Raw genomic sequence first — 24,887 nt, 5'->3', positions numbered from 1 at the left:
AAGTTCATTAATCCGAGCTAGTATTTATGATTCAACGTCCTTGTTTTTTAAGCATGCCATTAGGCATACATGTAATTATATATCCAGCCTAAATTTATTCCACGATCTGTAGAAGTGTTGGCGGCACAAAATCCTCACATCGATAGAATCCAAACCGTCGTGATCCGTTTAATCGTCACCGTCCATTTTGCTCTTGGAAAACTCTAAAAATGGCCGATGGGGGCGTGCAGGGGCCGGCAATCACCACTCCACTTGAATCCCTTCCTTGTGTCAGCTGAGGCGACACCACTTCTGATGGTTCAGCTCAGTGCCGCGTTTTGTGCTTACAGTTGATCCCCCTAGACCAATGACGTATTCGCTGAGCCCCCAATTGTAAATTTTGTAATTGTGATTCGGGGAATCAGCTGCTACGTAGCGGTACTTTCGCCGCTGTAGATTGGCTCAACTGATGGCAATGTTTCTCACGAAGGAAGGCCATTGATGGTGCATGTTCGTGGGTCGCGTGTCATTCCTTTTAATGGCAAAGATTAGCAGAAGAAACTCTTAATTACCTCTATGCTAAATCAATACATTTGATTATATTTATTACCAATGATTTAAGATCGTCGATTGAATGGAAAAAAATTTATCATTTTATCAAATACATATGGCCACGGAAACTTCCGCTAGAATTGTTCTTTCTCATCCCTTTCATAGAAGGCTGTTGATGTTTTCCTCATTTCATCGTAAATATCCTCTTAACATTCTTCAAAGTATAATATTTAAAATTTTTGGTTATAATTGGCTACGGTCTCTAATTTTGGAAAGCTCCTCATTGAGAAACTTAGCATGTGCCTCTACTTTTGTGCCTTAAATCATTTCAGCCTCGAGTGATGGGAAATTAGTGTATAAGTCAAGACACGACTCATGATTTACTGTGTCTTTCATTGCAGGGTCAACTAGTCTCACCCATGTGGAGGTCATCTTGTCCCAACGCAGCTCATTTCAGGTAATTTTAGGTTATGCTTGAACGTTTAAGTTAGTACAGCTGCTCTAGTTTCTATCTTAGTGTTTATAATTATTGCTATTCAGGGGTAAATATTTACTTCATTTTTACAAAGCTAAAATATTATCGTATATTAGTGCCAAAAATTGTCATTTGGGCGCTCTACTTCGTATCAATTACAGCAAATGGTGTTTCCTGTGCAAATATTAACGGTGAGTCCAAATATGAATCTAAAGAGAGGTAAATTCGTCTCGGAGCCCGAAGGAAAACATTCCGACGGCCCAACGTGATCGTGGACGTGAGTTACCTCAGTGATTCCATCGTCTAATCTTATTTCCAATTGGGTTTATGCTCCTGGATTTGACTCCAGCTTCGGTGGCTAGGTCGCGTCCGCCTCCGTCCTCTTCGGCTCTTAGTGGCATACGAGTGAGGGATGCAGGTCGCTTTATGCACTTACCAACCTCACAAGTTTTCATTGACTCGGTCCCATCAGTTAAGTGTGACTCCTGGGTGTCTACACACTTCTGACAACGATATCCAAATCGATTTCCGCATTCGAGGCCATCGAGACTCGTGCTTTTGGTAGCCGACCATCTGCGGAAAAAGTTTGCGGGCACGTAGGAAAATTTCCAGGGGAGATGTTGCGACGGGGTTCTCCCAACTAAGTAGATCGCATCTCGCCTTAATTTTTGCGCGGTAATCAATGACCTTTTTCAGAGTCTTATCTCTCTCTGTTTTAAGGCGTCCCTGTCATAGTCTTTGTGTTCTTTTGCAGGAAAATTTTAAAATTTCAAATTTTGAAGAAATTTGTGTCGGTACATACTTCATGAAACACCGCTGCGGAAGAAAATGTATTGATGGAAAATTAAAAATTGTAAAAAAAAAAGGATTATCACCCTCTGGTCTGAAACGTAATGTCCGATATCCATTACTTCCTTCACAATATCGTAGCATTTTGTGTTATTGTTTCTCTGACAGTAAGTACCTTTAACCGATGCTTTTTAAGTCAGTAATGAGGGAAATGGAAAAAGTACTCAGTAATTATAATTATTTGTGGTCCTTGTTTATTTAACCTCGTTTATTATGTAATGCCGTTCTCTGCTCATTTCTTAAAATCAAAGGTATACAATCTTTGGAGTGTTATTAAATATGTATCGGTAAAATTCCAGGCGTGGCTCAAAATACAGTGAATGTGTGACGTATATTTTCACTCACGTCGTGCTTTTATTTTTACGAAAAGTGCCGCTGGTTTCATGGCCGCTTGGCAGTTTTAACTTGAAAAAAAAGTATACTTTAAGATTTTGTCTTATGCGGATGTGTGGCTGGTGTTTGAACTAGTGTCTTAATTTGATTTGACGCTTTGCAGTTCCAATGTATTCGGGACGGGCAGTGTGATTTTCCCCCAACCGCGCAGCCCCCTTAGCATTCTTCGCCAATCGGCACTCTACTCAAATCAATGTTCTTCTCAGCTCGTAGAATTCGATGTAATCACGTCTGGGATGGATTATTATTCGAATCCGTGCGGCACCTCAAAATGCACTTTTTTTTCGATCCGTTTTCGCAATTTCAAATACACGTGGTCGTGGGCCATGTTTTGAATTCCTGGCCTGGCTTCAGCTGCATGGCTACCAACATTCCATCGTCCTGAGCTCAGTGCAGGTAACATATTTTCCTCCCTTAAAACAATCTTTCATTGAGTTGAATAATGCAGGTTGTCTTACGCAAGCTTGAATGTGCATGCTGGTCGGAAATTGTGCGTTCCTCAATTGGTCGAGTTTCGTAAGACAGATTTGCTTTACCAGCTGTTTTTTGACACCTAGTGCAAAGCCTGGTTTGAATTTTGCAATTGCGAATTTACTGGCCGAATATGTCTTATAGCCTTTCTGCTAGGAGCACCTGGTGACCTAAATTATTCTCTGACAAGCGAGCTGGTAAATAAGAGTCACATTGTTGCGTATTTAGACGTATTATGTACTTTGCTCTGCTGATCGCGTCCGTGCAATGTCTCGTGCGAAGTGAACGCCTGTTGACGGCTTTCAATTCTTCCGCTTGCGTGTGAAACGTCATGGATGGATTTCCTATTTTAAGGAAGTTAAAGGTGGGACCGTGGTAGCTTATTTGGTGGAGCCGTTGGCCGTTTGACAGCAGGGTTCGGGGTCCATTTGGTTAAAATCCCAGGGGCGTGGTGGCCCTGCCTTTACTGTGTGAGGATTCATGCTCCTCTTGACTGTCCCTCCCTCCCCTCGCCCAACCGACGCCACTTCGTGAGATTGAAAACTCGAACCGTAGTCCTCGTCAGTCCGGAAGTAAACTCCATATCTTCGCCAAATCACTATCCACCTCTTATTTAAGTTTGATGTTTTGTGTACACATGGCATGACGTGGAAGAGGGCGATTCCCGCTGTACTTGTTCGCGACGGCTCCCTCAAGTCCATTTTATCTCTTTAACCACGCTTCTCCCCCTCCCTCTGATGATGTCGCAATATTGTCTCAATAGCTTTGTAATCATGTCGCGACGGTGCATTATTTAGCTCAATATTTGAATGTTTTTTTTTTTGTTATTCGCTGTGGCGTGTGAAAATGGCTTCTCGTTGTCTACTTTCCACAATGGGCTCAACAGGCCGCGTCTTATGGCGGTCGATCTTACTCTTCCTCTTGCAGGCACTCTGCGAGGGGGCGTTGGCACGAAGCAGTCCGTCCACGAAAAAAGCGACGTCCATTCCACTTGTGAGGCCTAACGGCCTTTTGTTGAGCGAACGCCGCGAGGGGGGGTATGGAGTCATCAATCGACCGTGACCTGGAGACAGATGAATTAAATTCACTTCCGATCGCCGCTATTCAATTAATTTCTCAATGATCGCAGCGCCTTTAATCGTTGGAGGTTTAACCGTCAATTGGAGCTTTGGGAGGATTCGCGTAAATTTCTCTGTGGGACCAACAGCGGTGTTTGGGGTCCTCAGAGTCGTGTAAAATTGTTTAATTACTTTGAAAAATATGGCAATTATTCTAAAACTTAATTTCGAACGTGGTTAACTTGAACTAATGATATGTATAGTGGAAGTTAGTTTTACTGCAATTGAAGCCATCTTCTTCTGTAGGTGTTCCGGTTTCTTCTTCAACATATGGCACACGTATGTTGATTTTTGTGCGAAAATGTCTTAGGAAACGCTGGAAGGGAAGTAGTTCACATTTTTGTGGATAGCATAGCGTCGTTAGCATCGGAATCTATTGTTACAGTTGGCGGGGTCTTTAAAATTTCGCTATGTCCATTGAAGTTGACCTCTGACACTAATGCTAGTGCCAATGTCTTCAGTCAATGTTGTTTGGGCCCTTTCTAAGGTCACAGGGCTCAAGTGGTGCCTGCCATCATCTTGACGCTCGAAACTATGTTACTTTCACTTGACCGTCATTCTTCGTTGAGTGCTTCAACCTGCCTGTGGTCGATTTAGATGGATCGTCGAGGGTAGGATAGAGTATAACATAAGGTGGAGTAGTTAGCAAATGGCGCATCTCGTGTGATGCCGTTGGGTACTATCCTCAAATCATGATGTCATCGAAGTGCACGGTGGCCCAAGGGAAGGAACTGGCCCCCATCACTTGAATGTGCTATATTCACACGCCTACGGCTTAGCCTGTGGTGAGCTTTACCCCCTCCTAATCAGACCAACCTTCGTGCTGAATAACTGAGTGAGTGGTTCATTGTCATTCATAAGAATTCTTTCCAATGACTTATGCCATTGACCATTGTGATATTTCGAAAATTACGAAGTTTAAGTATTGGCCTCAGTTTCATTTGCACGGCGAAGGCTCTTCATCGCTGCCCTGCCAAGTGTTTCTCTGCTCTCCGTTGCCACGGCTCCCTCACTTCTCGAAGCTGGGCCAAGTATATTCTGTGACGGCGCCTCTGGTAAAAGAGGCTATGTCTGCTTCTGCCTCCTGCCGCTGCTTTCGCCCATTTATTGGCTCGTAATTGTTCGCGACGATCGGCCGGGCATCAATTGATGTCGAGCTCGCTTTATTTCTTCGCTTGTTTGCTGGAGTCGGGAACAATGAACACAGTTGAGCCTCGAAAGGCCGCAACGGTTGCTTTTGCTCCCAGTTCGACCAAATACTCTCCTCCTCTCGCTTTACCCTGGCCTCGTAAAGCATCAATCTTCTGAGGGTAGATTTTTTTGTCATCCGAATTTATGCCGTTGGATATGGAGGGTGCCGTTGATGGTGAAACAAGTTTAATGCACGCTGCTACGTTTCCGGGTTTTCCTCGCGTCGGTTCGTCTTCGTAGTGACAGTTTCGCCGGCGTTTCAGCAGGCGTCTTCAGGTTTGAAGTGTCGGAAGTTTTTCCCGTTCGATATAGGCTTTTGTTTTGTCTAGGTGCGTTCTGATTGGTCCGTGTGAGGAAGAGTCTCCTCCAGGTTTTGATGAGCAAATATGTTTCTCCCTGTTGAAAGTAAATGTTTTGGCTCTTTCGATATCCTCTAGTGTGAGTCGGGGATATTGAATCATACTTCATTCTTGTCTATTCGCAAACCTTCGTCTTCAGATGCCAGGCAAAGTAACCGTTGTTTTTGGGCCAAGAGACGAACGTCTCCTGCAGAACACGACTGCAGATCCAGATTTTTGTGAGTACAATTTCAACCCGAAGCCGTAGATGGTGTTGGACTGGTGTGAAATGCTAGGAGAAAGTAAAACCAATAGGAAGCAAGTTGAATATCCAATATGTGATCTTGATACTTCTCATTCGTTTAGAATATTAATTATAATGGAAATAAAATTTTCAATCGAAATGAACAACGTGGAAACAAATGCTATCGTGGTAGTAAGTCAGTCAGGCCCATCGGATGCACCACGTGATCTAGGAGGTAGCCATTTCCACCTTGGCCCCATTTCGCAAATTTCGACGTAGCGACATTAAAATGGGCTCAACGGATTCGAGCCTCCCGCTGCACATTCGAGCACCCATCTCGAGTTCCTCTTGAGATGAAGTGTGTGAGCGCGCGCTGCGTTGTGCTCTGGGACATGAGCGTTTGCCAACAAATAGAGATGCGACGCCACACCACGCTCTTACATGAAGTTTGACTTCCACCGTTTATGAGGCCACACACATTAAATATGGTGGCATGGCAACGAATGCTTTTGTTTACTTTACACTGAGATGATGGTGTTAACAAAAGTATGCCTTTTCATTAGCCATGCCTGATAGCATTGAAGAAAATACATCATAGCAATGGATATCGTCGTCCTCGATTTTCTGAAGTTCTTGAAAAAAAAACTTTCATCAGAATAATTACTTCGTGAAAGTGGTAATTGCGCATGATTTCGTCGTTCAAGCGTGTGCTGTTTGTTGAATAGTGTATATATAGCAGTACAGGAAATCAAATCTCTCCAAAGAGCAGAATTCCACTCCACTATTGGGGGTAACTTTTTTGAAGCAAGTGGCGATTGGCGTCGTCGCGTCGTTGACTGAGAACATTGGCATCCAAGATTCAGTCCAGGAAGGACATTGAAAAGGGGGATGACAAACGCGTCTCGGGTCTCGCGCGCGATTGACCAATCGAAAGACAAATGCAAGACGAGAATGCAAGCGACGGACACGTGCCCGGACATCACAGTGGAATGGGGAATCTATTTGTTTAATCTTGAGTATTGAATGATGATAATAATAATAATTAAATCCACCACCTGCTGTCTGTACAAATACGATTAAAGGAATGGAATTCGTTGTATCTAATTGTAGCAAAAGGTTAAGCGTGATATTGTGGTGAACGATAAGTATAGCAAATAAGTGGTCGGTTTCTTCTTTAAAGATGGTTCCATTAAATTTATATTCATTGATGAATCGCGTGTAATATTCCCAAATTTTACTTTTCACATGGAATGGTGTAATCTACGAAATCTCTTTTTTAAGCACGACCAGCGAAAAAGCGAAAAGAAGGCTAGCCAAGAGACAGATAAGGAAAGTTGAGATGAGAATAGACTGGAGGCGGTGGGGGGACGAGCGATGGGGGATGATGATGAGGAGAGGCTGTGGTGGTTGTGGTACAAGCAGGGATGTTGGAAAAACCATGGGTATGCGATAAGGGTTTGTTTGTTTACGAATAGAATCGCTCACAAAGGCCTTCTCGAGAGTATGCATCACGCCCTTTCAACTGACGCCTTTTCTCAGACCTTGGCCTTAAAATGACTGTTAAAATCTAAGTCATGGTCTTTTTCTGGCATGAATTGCCCTTTTCAAGTTTAAATTTAATATCTCCAAAACTGTTTTTTGGTTGGCTAGGCAACCAACATCGGGGAGGAGAATGTGCATTAAGCTGTCCGAGGGTGTGGCAAGAGTTGTCGCCATGGATACTCCCTCCCCGCCCGCCCGCTACATTCACTCACTTTCTGCTCCCCAATTCTGATGGTTGCTTAGCCAACCAGAAAACCTGTTACGGAGACTTAAATTCACATTTTGGCGTGCGTCAGGACATACACTACAACATGCTTGAATCCCGCAGTTGCGAAGAACGCCCCTCAACTGTCGGCAATTGCCTTAGCTGTAAGCCCTCCCTCCTCCTATGAGAATCCGTCATTTTTTCGTGCGGCATCTGTGAGTGGCGGGCGTTGCGATGCGATGAGCGTGTGCTGGTGGGGGGAGGGGCAAGCGCCATCTGCCAGCAAACATCGAGGTTGAAAATCTGCCTTTTAAAATTATATTCGTACGTCATTACGAATAAAATTGACAGTTTTGTCAAAATTACGAACATATCATCGCAGTAATCAATATTTCTTCTTGCTTTCGCAACTACCGCTATTAGAAGCTGTATTAATATACTGATTTTCAAATTTAATTTCCAGAAATCGTACGGAGCTATTTCGTTCCCTCAACTCCATAGATTTCGTCCGACGTATAATCATGGAATGGCTGCATCATCCAAGTGCTCCTGCAAAATATCATCGACGAAGGAGAGACTGAGAATTTACAAACTTTGTCTTGTCTCCCTCGACACCCTGCCGGTCGTGTTTTTTTTCCCTAGGGCAAAATACGGAAAAAACTGCTAATAAAATTGCGAAAACTGTCTCAGTGCTCAAGTTGTTTTATACATACGAGTATTATATTCTGTCGAGTATAATATCGTTTTTAATATGTTGTTTAATATCATATTCCATCATGTCATTGTACAAATTGAGTGACAAAGCCGTTATAGCAGAAACAGAGATGGATTCGAAAAATATTCTGGTTAATACGGGTAGGGTAATGGGTAAATATCAACTGAATATAAGCACGAAAAAAAACAAATATTAGTATGCAGCAGAAAAGAAGAAGTCAAGACTAACATTAAAATATTATGATTATATTTATTTGGGAAGCAAGATAATTAGTGACGGGAGAAGCAAGAAAGAAATTATCAGCAGAGTAGCCCGGGCGAAGGGAGCATTCCACCAAAAGAGAGACCTGCTTACAGCGGGAAACTTAAATATGGAAGTAAAGAAACAATTTATAAGAACCTACATTTGGATTATGTTCCTATATGGAAGTGAGGCATGGACAATGACCGCAGCGGAGAAAGCAAGGATAGAGGCCTTTGAAATGTGGTGCTACAGAAGAATGATGAAAATCAAATGGATCTACCGAGTTAGTAACGAGGAAGTCCTAAGAAGGGTAGGAGAGAAGAGAAGCCTCATGAAAACCTTAATAAGAAGATGGAACAACCTTATAGTCCACATCTTGAGACATGATGGCCTGATGAAGACAATCGTCGAGGGACAAGTGAATGGCAAGAACGGAAAAGGAAGACCTCGAACAAAATATATGGAACAAGTGAAGAAGGATGTGAAAGAGAAGAAATACGTAGGTGTGAAAAGAATAGCTGATAGGAGAACTGAGTGGAGAGCTGTGTCAAACCAATCCTAGGATTGTTATGGACCAGTGAAGATGAATATCATATAATTATATCGTGTCCTATCATACTTAGTGACCTGGCGATGTCGTACCATTTATTTGCTATCAACAACGGCTCTACCGATTTTAACCATGTTTCACCTGTTAATAATTTAAGATAAATTCAATAAAACTATAAAAACAAGTGTTACAATCGCTTATCTGTAAGATAGTTTATTTATTCAATATATGCATACGTTCGAGTTTATTATCTTAAGTCAAGCACCTTCTGATGTACAACATTTTTTTTTATGTTTTGTTATCAGGCGCAAGAATAAATAAATTGAATGGTTTACCAACACGTCAAAATACTATGCTATGATAATGATGAAAACACGAGTTATCTAGATTCAGTCCACAAACACTAAACGATTGGCTTTGTGATTTGTTAATATTCATCACCAATTCAACACGAGCTGGAAAGTAATTTAGTTTTAACAATATAGGTTTGAGTCATTGAGATACTCGGAATGAGAGAATATTCATGAGCATAGTCACGCGAATTATATTGATCATTGTTTTTTTTACCACCAAACGGGTTACATTGCATAGTTTGGTTAGTTTAGGTTTCCAAGCATCATGACCACCGAGCTTACGTTATTCTGATATATATTGTGCGGTGGCAAGGCAGGCACATACAAGGAATTAAAACATTCAGATGAATAGTTGGTGAATTTGTCATCGTTCGTTACGAAGTCAATAGATTTGAATGAATGCAGAATACAGTGAACGACTTGATTCTGAATTACGAAGTTTTATGTCATACACTCCTTCTTAGCCACCAAATGGTCTCGCTCTCTCCACCATTAGTGATTTTTGTGGTTATAAATAATGTTCAGAAACACTGCGTTGGTGAGCTCATCTTTCGATGAAACTAAATTGCAAAAATTCGGAGGAAATGATACCAATCCGCTTGATTAGCCTGCATGAACACGGCCATTACCGACAGTCAATAATGGCTTTGAGATTTGTTTATAAACATGTTAGTGACGTGTCAACTCGAGTTGGGCTTATTTCAAATTACTGGAGTTGATTTTCACTCTATTAAAATGTTTTTAATGTTATTACGAAGCTCAGTCATTGAATTAGTAGAAACAAAACAAATCATTTAATTAGTAGTTTTTACCGACTTGACATTTGTTGCAGTGTTACTAACTCGTATATAAATACCGCTAAAAGCAAGTTAGAAATATAGATTATCCCGAATTGGTAGTAAAATACGTTTATTTGATGGGAACGTTGTCATCTATCGTGAGATTATTGATCACTGTGACTATGAAATTCGATATAATTGCATAAACTATGTATAAAATATAAAAACTATGTATGAATAAACTCTGTGATTAAGATGCATTTTTTCGTGTGCTTTTACTATATTTTAATGGTTATTCTGTTATTCGGGACTGAAACGAATCCAAAAACCATGCATCATTGAAAACTGTGCGGCAGTTCTTGAGTTATAAGTGATGTTACTAGCATGAATTACGACTTTGTTATATCTACTTGTACTTGATATTCTTTGATAAGGTATTTACCACATATATAACTCAGGTTTGGTTAGACGCGGTATGGAAGACATGTACATACTATCTCTCAAGCCGCCTAAAAGGCGTGAGTCAGAGGGTATTAAGGCACCAGCCGTTTACACATAAAAAGGGTAGGCGGAATTACGATTAGCATTCATGAAGTCCTTTATGGTTCGGGGGAAAAAGGAATTCGCATATCTATCCGTTCGACAAAACATCTCTCTTAATTTAACGCTTCTGTGGGACCTGGAAATATAGTGTGGCTCTAATATTATGTTCTCTGTGTCGCTCTTAAAGATATCCATTCTCAATTGTTCCAGTAAACGAAGCCTAGCGCGTAGTCTCCGTGTCTCCAGCGGCTCCCAGCCTAATTAACTTAACATCTGGGTGACGCTGTCTGTACGCCCGTAGCAATTGTTGACGATTCGCGCATCCTTCCTTTGTATTTTATTTAGTTCGCGGATTAAGTCTTTCTGCACCGGATCCCATACGCTCGCTGCATATTCAAGGTGCGGTCGGACGAGTGCGAAATCTCATCCGAAAATACTCGTGACGAATCCAAATTTCTTCAGTGCTATGCCGCAAATATTCATATGTGTTCCCGTCGAGAAGTTCGAGGTTATCGTAACTCCCAGGCACTTCACTTCGTCTGTTGCCTTTATTTTAATACCATCCAAAACATAAACATGGTTATCGTTGGACGAACTCTACAAAAAATGTACTGCCGTACATTTGCTCAGATTAAGTTCGAGTCCCCACTCTTGGCTCTACAAGTAAATGTTGTTTAAATCCGATGATAGAATTTCATAGTCAGAGTGATCACTAATATCGCTATATATGGCAGCGTTGTCATCAAATAAACGTATATTACTACTAATTCGGGAGCAGAGGTCATTAATGTATATAATGAACAAAATGGGCCGATTGCGCTTCCTTTTGGAACACCTAATTTCTGTAAAACTACCACTTTTTGTTCACGATCGCGCAGATAGTCGCGTATCCAATTTACCACTGTTTCGTTTAATCCGCATGACTGTAATTTGTAATAAAGTTTATTGTGAGGTACCGTGTCCTACCGTGTTTTCGATTCACCACATTTGAGAACGTCGCGAAGAAAGAACGCGAGCTGTGTTTCACTGGATCTACCTTTTTGGAAGCCGTGCTTTCAGCCATGGAAGAAGTTACGACCATCCAAGAAAGTCATGATATTGCTAACGACGATATGCTCAAGTATCTTGCCTATAATCGATGTTAATGAAATTGGACGGTGGGTGCCTGGGTCATGTCTGTTACCCTTTTTCAATATCGGTGTAACGCTTGCAATTTTCCAGTCTAGTGGTAACTTTCCTTCAGGCATTGACTTCTTGAATATTACCTCTTCTGTTGGCGTCAAAATGATGTGCCGCTGTACTTTGCAAATTTATATCTGGACTTCAGTGCATGCCATAGTAATGAAAAATACTTCCTTTTAAAGGAAATTTTATTTTAAATCCTGATTTATTTTTTTTATGAAAGTTTCAAAAATGTAGACACGCGAGTGCAGTAAATGACTGCGCGCACCATAAAATTAGCCGTTTTGTCAATTTCATGCACTTTGTAACTCAACCTAGGGAAAACTACTACGTCTACAGCATTCATCTTCCACAATAAGTTGCAAACATTAATGTAGATTAATAAAATGGCTTTTCTTTCCAGAATGCATATTTTGTTGTAAAATGACGAGAATGTTTAAACACTATCTTGTCCTACAGTTTACCCCGAAAGAAAAAACAAAATTGAAGGAAAAACTTCTTCATTTAATTTAAATTTTTCTATGATCCGTAAATGCATGATTTTTATGTAGCATAGATTATTTAGGGGCATTAAAAAATAGGCCGGAGCGAACGAATGCGGCGTTGCCACGTCTTGCGCGCGAAACTTCGATTCCTGGTGAGTGGCACTGGCCCGGGGCGATCCCGTTTGGCAACTTGACATTGATAGAAGTATTTAACATTTACAAATATCAATATTTTTATAGATTATGGATCGTAGAAAAATGTCTTCCAAAGGTTCCTCAGTACATGTGATGTTTTAATTAAAATTAGTATCTTATGTAGTGCATACACTTTCCAAGTGGGAATTTAACGTGTTAGCTTTGTAAAGATAATGGATGACGCAATAAAAAAAACACAAAACTATATTTTCGGGGGCACTGCTACCTTCCTCGGTGTTGGGAACAAGAGTGTGTGAAAAGGATAAAGAACAGCTGCGGGATGGTGGGGGTCATTAAATATGCACTCAGTCTAGAATGATGTGAGGCGCACAGTACGTCTACAGATGAGAAGATCTCTTGGATTTCACGACCGCTGAGTTTTCCATGTCTCCTTGTTAAGTTTGACGGACCATTCGTCTTGAAGGATCCCCTCTTTCGTATTCCTGAATGTCGCAGCCCATTCGCGAGTCGAATCATTGCAAGAAGACATTGACCAACTAACTCGCTCCTGGACCCGAGATATCTTCAGCCTGTCAGCAGCCGCATATACCCTCTTAAATGAAATATTTAATGTTGGAAGTTTTTCATTGTCTGGCGAGGACGCCAAGTACGATTCAAAGTATGTTTTTTTAGGCAATGGCATTTTGTTAATTGGAACTCTCAAAGGTTCGTCATTTCTGGTGAGTTAATTTGGGACCAGTATGGAATACTGCCCGATTATGTCAATTAATGGATGACCACGCAATGCGTGCTATTTTCTATCTCTTTCAAGTCATATCATCGCTTTGTGATCAAAACGAAATCTTCCGTGTGAAAATATATGCGTATAGTAGTAGTGGCTCACTGGTCGATCGGGTGTTCCTTGCAAGCGGTACGTACCCTATGCTTTCTTCCCATTTACATCCACATAATCCGGCGATAGAGCGTTTTAAAACGGCCTTTGGGTTGCTCTTAAAAGTCACTTTGTGTGTGCTATGAAATTCGTATCCTTCCGCCTCTTCGGTCTACCGTGAAATTGGGAGTAAACGAGGCAGATGTCTTGAGGCGGGGCCTTCCCTGAAGATCGTCTTTGTGTCTGCGCCTTCATCGAGGAGTTTTCGAAACAATCTTGCTTGCTCGCACATTCCTTGATTCAGACCCGCTGCCAGCTGCTGCGGAGATTGACTGCAAATGTAGCCTTAGGATCAGGCTGCATTTTGGAATTTTGTTACACCCCAGTCGATACCGGATGAGCTAGTCTACTACCTACATTTCCTCTCTCCGAGAACGTCTTATTGTTAGCATTACTTTATATTCCAACATTTGAAATGATGTCCACATTGGGATGGGCGGTGGTTCGACGTCATTCCTCTGAAAATCGCACTATGAATCGCGGAATATATGTACGTATCTTAGACCATATAAGTAAGTGGCTTACTTATATGGTCTAAGGTACGTATGAAAAACAAAAGAGCGCTGAAGGTAGTTGCGTAGAAAACAAATACTGAGGCCATTATTGTAACCTCTATGTAAGTGTTACTATGGGAAATGGAGATAGTAAACAAATAATTAAGCACTTATAAGTAGATTAATTAATTAATACCTGATACTCATCCTTTTTCGCAAGAAGTTAATTGAATGAGAGCAAAATTTCCTATTGAAATTATCGCAGAATAAAAACCAGAATGGCTTCTCTGGGTACCTACCGGGCATAAGTCGCAGGCAAAGCATCCGTAACGAAAAAAAAACGCTGTCGTCCTCGCCAGACATTCACAACGATCACATTGCTTTCGTATGTTTCCGTTTTGAATCCTTGATGCTTGAAATAGACCATGCGTTAGTATCATCTCTCGTGGTGGACTTTTGCTGGCTCTAGAGGGCAGGCAATGAAGGCTGCTTTGTAGTGGTGCCTTTGGTCTCGAATGGGCTGCATTCGAAGCAAGCGCTCAAGGGATAGATTTTTTTCCTCTCTTTGCGTGTGCGCCAGTTCTATGGACCGTGGCATTGTTTGCACTGCCTTGTGGTATTGTGGGTCCGGGGCAGGTGGAAGTCACGCACCCTCTAAAGCAAGGCTATTTACTCTACCCGCGACCCGCCGGCTGATTTCTTGCGGCCCAGAGAGGCTGAAGAAAATATGGCATCACGAACCAAGTATCGACACGCTCGTCAAAAATAAGCAATGTCAAAAATCGCGTTGATGGATTGAACTTTTTGGCCAATAAAGATTATTGCACTTTGAAAGTATGTTTTTTTATTTATTTTATTGATGTGTTGGAAAAATGACGTGAAGCATTGTGGCCATCCGGTCGATGTGAGTGGCCCTTGCATTAAAAAAGGTTGAGCTCCAAAGCGACCAAAAATCCGTGAAGGAAGATGACGTGGTAACTAAATCCGACGAGAATCTCGCGCCCATCTGGAAACTAATTAATTATCTTTTTCTGCGCACTCTTGGTGCTCACGTGGGATAAAGGCTGCTTACCACTGCTAAGTGTGTGTGAGTGTTGTTTTCCTCAACGGGACTCCCCCTCTAATTTTGTCATTTTAGTGGCGAATAACTTAAGCTATCATCTTGAATTTTTCAGTGCATGAGGAGGCAAGATATTTGTCTCTATTTTTTCACTCATACAAATGTTGCCTCGGGATGCAATCTGTGGTTTAATTTTCGAATGCGAGGTGCGGTAAATGTGCAATGACGTCTCTACGTATTGTTCAAGTGTCGACGTGATAGAGAGGATGAGTTTCGAAGTCTTAGCGATCGGCGACGGCGGGTGGGAGGGTGGAATATTGCTTCTGGCTTCGCTCGCGACGGCTTCTCGCACTTATCCACGCGAACGCCTACTTTTTGATCATCTTTGATTCGCCTTGAATGAGGGTGAGAAATTGATTGGTTATGAAGGACGGGGCAGTTTTACGCGGTGCGATGATGACGCGGCAGATGCCGTTAGTTGTATCCATTTTGAATGCCTTTGACGGCGTCGCCTTCTTTTCATCCTTGGCTCAACTTGAATTCAGTTCGCGATAGTTATCCATGAATTCGCTTTTCGGCCAAAAAGCACCCACTCACGCCTTGGCCACCCTTTGATTCGCGATAATGCGCGATTCGATCGATATTTTCGATGTATCTGATCTTAAATCGCATTACCTTGGTTTGCGTATTCTCGGTAGCAGATTTAAAGGGGAAAATAGCTCTTCCTTAATAGTGCCATTGGACAATAGCGGATCGATTGCCAAATGTCTGCCTTGACCTGTGGTCCACATGAACGAGTGATTTTTGTGTGCAATTGCTCCTCTGTTGTGAATTACCGCGCTTTTGCTTCAAATTCCCTCGTGGCATTCAACATTGGAAAATGTGATACGTACATTTATATAAAATACGTAAAACGCGCGTAAGGAGAGAGCGCTCTCAAACGTCATTAAATAATAATTGCTTTTCATTGTCGAAAGTGGTGTTCTCATTTGTGTGCCCGGTTTTTTGTGAGTTTTTCAATAAAAAAAATTAAAGGAGTGAGTTAAATTACGAAGTGCTTCGAATAGAAACTTAATCGTTCCAGAATTCATGTCAAGTCAAACATTAATCACATTTCCAGTAAATATTTTAATCATTGCCCATTCCAAACCATATTTGCATCGTCAGGAGCCAGTGAATATAATTGCGAACGAAGAATTAGCTACCGGTCAAGGAAATTATGCTCATGGTCGGGGAAGAACTCTGCAGCAAAATATGTCGAACGAATATTTTAAGGCGACGAGCGTTGCTGCGTTTCCTATTCTTATTATAGTAAATCATTATTTCTCATCGTAGCGTGAGTAGTGCGGTTGGTGTATCTAGTTACCTCAAAGTATTGCAATTAGGAGAGTAAAAAGTGTTCTACGACAGGTCAAATCGGAAGGGGTAACCTCATGCTGTGATCCCCGAGGACCCTCATTATGTCTCGGAACTAGAGATATGGCAGGCAGAGGTCGCGCTAAGAGCTGTGGTTGGGTCCTGGCTGCTAGGAGAACTCAATAAACTACCTTGAACCCAAACTTCTTCTCTCTTTACTGAAAAACTTGTAAACGCATAAACTGTAGGAATTGTTTAAGAGGTTGTTAATGTGGCACTAATTTTCTTACTGGGACTCGAACCCGGGAGGCATGCAATAGGAGTCACTGAACCAGCGACCTAAACCGCGCCACCACCGCCGTATTCGAGTGGGAGCGAATACTCAAGGGAATGGTGCGCGAATATTTACATGCAAATATCTCTCGAACCCGAGCCTATGTGGCAGAAACCCGAGACAGTTTTTCTACCTTACCCATATAGTTTCAGAAAATAACATCCGCATCCAGATCCCGAACATAACTCATGAGTGAGTACGGTCACTCTGAGATCTGGGTCACGTGGTTGGGTCTTATTTGCGTTGGCATTTGTTTGTGGGATAGGCAAACAGTGTCGTGTGTTTACAATCCGAGGAGAGCGGAGGGACAGACGCCAATTAAGGAAACGGGAAACTGGACGCTCAGGAAACAGCAGAAACATCTTTCATTCAGCCAAGTTTTCTTGTGTTCCGAGCAAGTAAATTTGCTGAGAATGTGATTGTGATCCTGTGGAACATTCATCAGTTTCGATAATGGGGCTCGTTTGTTTCAAAGGACATGCTGATCCGGGAAGTGAGCATTGGGTCTCCAAGTCAGGGAAATGTCATGGAAACTAGGCAGTGGTCAAGGGAAAATCTGGAGAGTCGCATCAGAAGGATATAGGAAATAGGCAGTGGCTGAAAGCAAAGCTGTTTCGTGTTGGCGAGGGAGTGGGGATACGTGTGGGCTGTTTGCTGCAGTGCTGTGCTGGGCATGCGTGGGGCTGACTATTCTATAGTTGACTCCTACGACTTGACTCTATTTCAATGTATTACTGCATTTTCCATAAAATCCCTATGTACGACCGGTTTGCTATTGAAATAAAGTCAGCTGGGAAATTTACAAAACCGACTCGAAATTAGGGAAAACTCGTGGAAATTGGGTTAGAATGTCTGTCTGTATTTCCCGATCGTGATTCAACGACGCAATCGTCGAAATCTTTCCCTTTGCGATGAGCATTTCTTCTTTCCTCTGCAGACCGCGAATGTTGCTCTCTCTTAAGTGCGTCAATTGAGACGGAACTCCCAGGTTAGTTTCTGAAATTTTTCATCTGTAAATGTTTTGTTGGCGCAATGGCGAGGAGATTAAAGTTCGTATTAGATTATAAATCCCCCCGCCAAGCTCGAATGAATTATCGTTCAGACGTCTTCATGAAAAAAATTCTATCATGGTCCTCTTGAAAAATTTATGTAAAAATAATTTGGCAATTATTTATTACTTATCTTATATTTTACCCCATGTTAATTTCCATTAAAACCTGTTATTAATTACTTCAATTATGATTAATTTTATTGTTAGATGTTGACTACACATTGTAACTAATGCTGTAATCTATATGTTAAAAATTAGCTTAAAAATGTGTCGGTCGCTGTCCCTTGAGCTACTGCCTTGTCGCGGTGAAAAGGTTCGCGCTTTCGTACGACCCTTAGAGCTGCACTTGCGGCATTAATTCAAAATTACTCCCAGTAAGGCTACCATGCTAGATATGTCCAAGGGTAGGATCCAGACGAAAGGTAGTCCACGTGAAGGTGTTGCATGAAAAACACTGCTGGAATAAAAAGCACTGGGAAACCTTACCAACTATCTCTTCCCTGGAAACTTGGAGTACAACCAAATGAGTCTCTGGAACCCATCGGCGGCGGCAAAGTCGGCAAGGTCCTCAGTGTCGTCGACATGCGAAATCCTTGCAGAGACTTATAATCATCATCACCGGCAACAATCAAGAAAGGTGAAAATAATACCAATAAGATGGAGACTAAGAAGTAAGAAGGCAGCATTGATGTAGGGGCGTGAAATGTGAGGACAATATGTTGGGCGTGTAAGCTAGAAAATATCAAATGGGAAATGGAGAAATAGAGGGAGGATGGATATCTTAGGATTGTGCGAAGTGAGGGAGAAGGATGGTGGGGACTGTCGGAGTGATGGTTATAGGGTAATTTATAATGGTGGGAAAGGAAATCCGCGAGGGTTAGCTTTAGTATTAAAAGGGAAGATAGGTAGCGAGTGTTAGGTATAGATCAGGTGAGCGATAGGATTCTGGTGATAGTGGGCATGTAAACTTGAAACACCACCAACCTGGTGGTGGTTCAAGTTTACATGCCCAATAGCAATCTTAGGGAGGAAGAAGTAGATGATGTGTATGAACAGCTACAGGAAATGATTAGAGAAACCCCGGGTAAGAAAAATCTGGTAGTGATGGGGGACTGGAACGCCTTCGTCGGGGAAGGGAGGGATGGACACGAAATAGGAGAATATGGACCAGGAATGCGGAACGACGGGAGGAGAGAAAGCAAGAGAATTTTGCATGAAAAACAAGTCATTCATTGCAAAAACTTGGTTTAATCATCTTAAAGGGCCAAGGTACACATGGAAAATTCCAGGGGTTAAGGAGGCGAGGAGATGGAATCTAAAAGCTCTGAATGGGACAATGAGGAGAGAATATCAGGAACTTGTGGACAGTAGTATCCGGGAGATAGGAAGTACACAGACTGTAGAGGAAGGGTTGGATAATATTTAAACGAGAATAGTAAAAGCGGCGTAGAAGTCAATTGGCTACGTTGACAGCAGAAGGATAAAGAAGCCTTTGGTTACGGAGGAAATGATAAAGAAATGAAGAAGAGAAGGAAGTGGAAAAACATGGACGCAGAGCAGGGCTAAAGAATGTATAAGGAAATAAATAATCGAATACGACGTGAAACTAAGAGTGCAAGGGAGGCTTGGTGGAAAAGACAGTGTGAGGAAATGGAAAAGTTCTAGAAGGAAAGAGAGAGAGAGGCGCGTTGTACGCCAAAGTTAAGTTGCAATTGGGTGGCAAAAGAGGACAAGCCATGTTTAAAATTAAGGCTAAAGATGGGAGGATGCTAACCGAGCGAGAAGAGGTATATAGTAGATGGAAGGCATACGTGGAGGATCTGTATGACGAAAGAAACAGGCCGGAGAGATTGATTCTAGAGGAGGAAAATGCAGTGGAGGAGGATGACCTTGGGACGGGGATATTAGATTCGGAAATAGAGAGAGAGCTAATGCGATTTTGTGAAGAATGGCGAGCGATGAATGTGAGACTGAAGATAAAAGTTGGTGGGGAAAATCTTGATTAGGTAGAGCGATTCAGCTGTTTAGACAGCACATTAGAGGGAAATGCATGTGGTAGCATGGACATCAGGAAGAGAATTGCTTTAGTAAAGGGGTCATTCATGAACAGGAAGAAGCTAATGAGTCAGGCTTAAAAGAAAAGGTAAGTAAAGAGTCTAATCTACAGTGTAGCGCATTACGGTGAGGAAACGTGGAATATTCGGCAGGAGGACGAGAGAAGGCTGTAGGCAGTCGAGATTCGGGTGTGGCGAAAAATGGAGAAGTTGAAGTGGACGGAGAGGAGGAGGAGCGATGAAGTGCTGGACGTGGTGGGTGAGGAGAGGCAGCTTTTATGTGAGATAGGAAGGAGACAGAAGGTATGGATGGAGCGAGTACTTAGCGGGGAGGGTATGTTGAAAACAGCGCTGGTGGGTAGACTGTTGGGCAAACGAAGGAGAGGAAGGAAAAGAATAGGGTTTTTGGATAGAACGAGCAGGCCACCCGGCTTTGCTCGGGAAAGATAGTAACCAGAGAAATGGTAAATTTCGAACTTGATTTGTGTGAACTCTTACCCCAGCAAAATGGTTTGCGCCGATCGAATTAATATGCAAATGTAGTATCCTTTGATTTATGTTTTCCCTTGGAGCGTGTTAACAGGTGTGCCTACCCGGCAGGATGCCAAACCATAGTAGTTGCATGACGTGAAGTAATAAACTATAATGGGAACACGACGCAAAGGACGCGTCGGACACAACTAGAAGTAATACTATGGGCTTTGAGAGCTTGACATACACCTACGTACTTACTTAGGTCGCAGTCCGTACAGCCGTATGGAAACGCATACTAAACAGACAAACAGACATCCTCTTTAATATATGTAGATGAATGGGATAGGTAACCGAAATGAAAGAGGAGAAAGGCTACTTGAATTCTGCACGGAGCACAGACTAGTGGTTACCAACACTTTATTCAAAAATCCCCTGCGAAGAAGATACACGTGGAAGATGCCAGGAGATCTTAGAAGATTCCAAATCGACTACATTCTAGTGAAACAAAGATTCAGGAACCAGGTGAAGGACTGCAAAAGTTATCCAGGGGCAGATGTCGATAGTGACCATAATTTAGTTATGATGAAATGCCACCTTAAATTTAAAAAGTTGAAGAAAGCCGTGAAAAACATATGGCAGGTTGAAAAATTGAGGGAGGTTCAGCATCAACTGGCTTTTAAAGAGGCTGTAGAAAATAAAATAGGAGAGGATACGACCAACAAACCAATGGAAGAGAGCTGGAAAACCATTAGAAGTGGGCTGCAGGCAGCAGCTGAGGAAGTTCTTGGTAAAAGAAGAGTCGTTATGAAAAAACCATGGATCACGCAGGAAGTATTAGATCTCATTGAAGAAAGAAGAAAATACAAGGCTGCCAAAACAGAGGAAGGACAGAATCGTTACAAGAGAATAAGGAATGAAATATGTCGTAAAGCGCGGAAGGCTAGAGAAATGTGGATGAAAAGTATTTGTGAAGACGTGCAAAACAATCTTAAGCACGGAAAAGTAGAGGCCGCCTATAGGATAGTGAGGAACCACTTTAAGGAAAGGGGCGTAAGATGTAATACCCTTAGGGACAAAAACGGAGAACTAATGATTGAAAACGAAGAAAAAGGGAAGAGATGGAAGGAATATCTGGAAGATTTGTACAATGGAAGCAGCCTCAGAAGGAATGCTATAGAAAACGAGAGGGAAGTGGATGCCGATGACATGGGAGCCCCAATTTTAAGATCGGAATTTGATGCGGCTGTAAGAGACCTCAGGATAAATAAAGCGTCTGGCATTGATGACATTCCTGCAGAACTAATTAAAAATTCAGGAGAGAAGACGTTGAACCAGCTATACAAAATCATTAGTGAAATGTATTCGACAGGTGAGATACCAGAGGACTTTGAGAGGAACATTATAATCCCTATCCCTAAGAAGAAAAGAGCGGAGAACTGCGAAGATTTTAGGACCATTAGCCTGACTACACATGCGTCGAAGATACTGACAAGGATCATCTATAGAAGAGTAGAAGGAAAAGCAGAAGAGTACTTGGATGAGGACCAATTTGGATTCAGAAAAAACAAAGGCACAAGAGAAGCAATATTGGCCCTAAGACTGCTCATAGAGAAGAGAATGGAAAAGAACAAGCCAACGTTCATTGCGTTTGTGGACTTAGAGAAAGCATTTGACAACGTGGATTGTAGCACAATGCTCGGAATCCTAAAGGAAATCGGGGTTCTTTATAATGACAGAAGAATCATCCACAGTTTATACAAAAACCAAGTAGCGGTGATAAAATCAGGGCCCAGCTGTGAAGAAGCAAGAATTAGGAAAGGAGTGCGACAAGGCTGTACATTGTCACCCGTAATTTTCAACGTTTACATTGAGAAAGCCATTAATGAAATCAAAGAAAATGCATTGGGAGTGAATATTCATGGAGAAAAAATTAGCATGCTAAGATTTGCCGATGACATAGCCGTTATAGCAGAAACAGAGACGGATTTGAAAAATATTCTAGTTAATATGGGCAGGGTAATGGGTAGATATCAACTGAAAATAAGCACAAAGAAAACCAAGATCTTAGTATGCAGCAGAAGAGAAGAAGTCAAGACTAACATTAAAATAGGGAAGCAAAAACTGATAGAGGTGGATGAATTCTGTTATTTGGGAAGCAAGATAACTAGTGACGGGAGAAGTAAGAAAGAAATTATCAGCAGAATAGCCCAGGCGAAGAGAGCATTCCACCGAAAGAGAGACCTGCTTACAGCAGGAAACTTAAGTATGGAAGTAAAGAAACAATTTATAAGATCCTACATCTGGAGTATGCTCCTATACGGAAGTGAGGCATGGACAATGACCGCAGCGGAGAAAGCAAGGATAGAGGCCTTCGAAATGTGGTGCTACAGAAGAATGATGAAAATCAAATGGATCGACAGAGTTAGTAACAAAGAAGTCCTAAGAAGAGTAGGAGAGAAGAGAAGCCTCATGAAAACCTTAATAAGAAGACGGAACAACCTTATAGGCCACATCCTGAGACATGATGGCCTGATGAAGACAATCGTCGAAGGACAAGTGGAAGGTAAGAATGGAAAAGGAAGACCTCGAACAAAATATATGGAACAAGTGAAGAGAGATGTGAAAGAGAAGAAATACGTAGGTGTGAAAAGATTAGCTGAAAGGAGAATAGAGTGGAGAGCTGCGTCAAACCAATCCTAGGATTGTTGACCAATGATGATGATGATGATGATGATGAATGGGATTGTGAATTGTTGAGGTAAGTATACGAGGGAAGGGAAGCTCCCCAATGTTTCTCAATTACTGAATGAAACCTATATTAACCGGTAGAATACTTTACCAAAATACTTTTGTCATGAATTTGTGGATAAAAATTAAGAATCATTCTTATCTGTTTTCTAAGTCATCTTGTCTTCTGCATCGAGGGTGCAAATATGTTTTCATGAAGAGTGTTCGCTATTTCTTTATTAAGAAGCTGTTAAAAGTTACTCTTTATTGTTGATGAGAATGCCCGTTATTATAGTGTGTAAATTTTCCTTTAAACAGTGAATTTAGCTAACGCACCGTGTCAAAAATTCGTCAGTGAACTTATAAAAATAGGATCTAAGAAATAGGTTGTTGCCCGTTCGATTCCTCTTATTGTACATCTCATAACATAAGTCTTTTTTTAAATTCTGATGCAATATTTGTGAAATCACTTATCTACCTTTATTTCAGCGCTTGAAAAAGCACTGCGAGGAGACGTTACAACAACGAGGACTTTTGTATATCAAGGTAAGAAACTAGATTTTACAATAAAATGTTGATATCCTTTTGCGAATTCGTTATTGAAATTAACATTAACTTAAAAATCCTTGGAACATTTTGTGCTGTTTTAAATGTGCTTGTGAATTGCGCTTTTGTTGAAGACGATAATATTCGGTTCAATGATCGGTGTCCAAACATTATTTCGGTTAGAAAACTGTATTGAGGGTGGAATATTTCTCCGCATAGTCATCGGAAAAGGATACCGTTAGTTGGACTTTATGCTAAGACTGAGTGGCCGTAAATTGCTAAATTTCCTCTGTACCTGTGCAGGACGTAAGTAATTAACCGTAAGGGATTCCCCAGCTGAAAGGTTTTCGTCCTTAGGAAATCAGGACAGGAATATTTCGCGTGTACGTTGGATATATAATAACAACTGCTATAAAATGGTATTTGCGGACAAAACTATGTCAAAAAGAAACATTTTTCTTTGATCTAGAACGATCGGTTTTTATATCGAGCGATCATAATTCCTCTCCTCGTCTCTTCATGTTTTTAACCATTTAATGAATCGCCCCAGTTAATCAGGTCGAAAGTCACGCATGCATCACGATGGTCGATTTGAGTGTTGAATGCCCGAAATCTCTTGAGCAGTGATGACTGATTGGGCCCTCTCCTCTCCAACCGAGTGGTCTCGCTTTGTTTTGCATTTCCTCATCCTTCCAAGTCAATTGATTCGTCGCCATCGAGAAGAGTGACCACGGAGGAGGTCCTTTGCGTTATGCGATTAACGGTTGGCTAGGGGAAAATTCTTGGATTGGAGAGTCATTGGCATGCCAGCCAGATCAGTCAGCAGATAGCTATCCCGATCTGATTTGTGATGTATTCAACGGTGTTCGGCGAGATGTTGTGGAACATAATGATACAATGATAAATGAAGAGCACTATGACATGCACTAAGTTTGCTCTTCATTTATCACTGATTTGTGATGGTCACCAATTTGTTATTGTCGATTGTGTTTCGAAACTATTTTATTTTTCAGAGTTTTTATTTTTTCACTCTATCGCCTGCTTTTCGATTTTGATTATCCGCTACTCGCTTCTTAGTTATCCGCTGCAATAAGCTTACGGCCTTTGAAATCTTTTACGGATAAGTTAATAGCATCACGCGCACCTGCGGGGCGGGTTTATTATCCTTGCATGATGTTGCTTTTGTGGATTCCGAAGAATAGCAATGACATTTAATTTCAAAGTCACATGCAATGGCGAAAGTTCTTCCCGTGTGCGACAATGTTCTAAGACGACGCAGAGGCATTTTTCATCTGTCTACGTTTTATTTATACCCTATTTTCCGCTTTTGAAGCGTTGCGACGGTAAGTAATGTGACACGATTTTAAAAATATTTGGCACAAGAGGAAAGTATGTTCACTAAAAGTAAGTTGCAAAAATCACCTACTGATAAAATACCCGCTGAATCGCGCATATCATATAATAATTTAATCGTTTAAATATTGAAATGGCTATCAC

The 24,887-nt window shown here is 41.6% G+C and overlaps 1 protein-coding gene across 6 annotated transcripts in view; it reads left to right on the top strand.

Annotated features, from left to right (window-relative positions):
• Positions 1 to 24,887, top strand: part of LOC124164156 (activated Cdc42 kinase-like) — a 225,296-nt gene that overhangs the window by 86,029 nt on the left and 114,380 nt on the right. For 4 of the 6 annotated variants that reach the window (XM_046541353.1, XM_046541348.1, XM_046541350.1 and 1 more), the window contains 2 exons: positions 933 to 988; positions 23,334 to 23,390. The gene's annotated coding sequence lies outside the window, so the exon portion shown is untranslated. The remainder of the gene's footprint in view (positions 1 to 932; positions 989 to 23,333; positions 23,391 to 24,887) is intronic. The other 2 variants (XM_046541349.1, XM_046541351.1) reach the window with 1 other exon arrangement.

Source organism: Ischnura elegans, chromosome 8 (assembly GCF_921293095.1).
Source record: "Ischnura elegans chromosome 8, ioIscEleg1.1, whole genome shotgun sequence".
NCBI lineage: Eukaryota > Metazoa > Arthropoda > Insecta > Odonata > Coenagrionidae > Ischnura > Ischnura elegans.
Note: the sequence above shows the minus strand (reverse complement) of the source record. Positions and strands in the feature narration are given on the sequence as shown.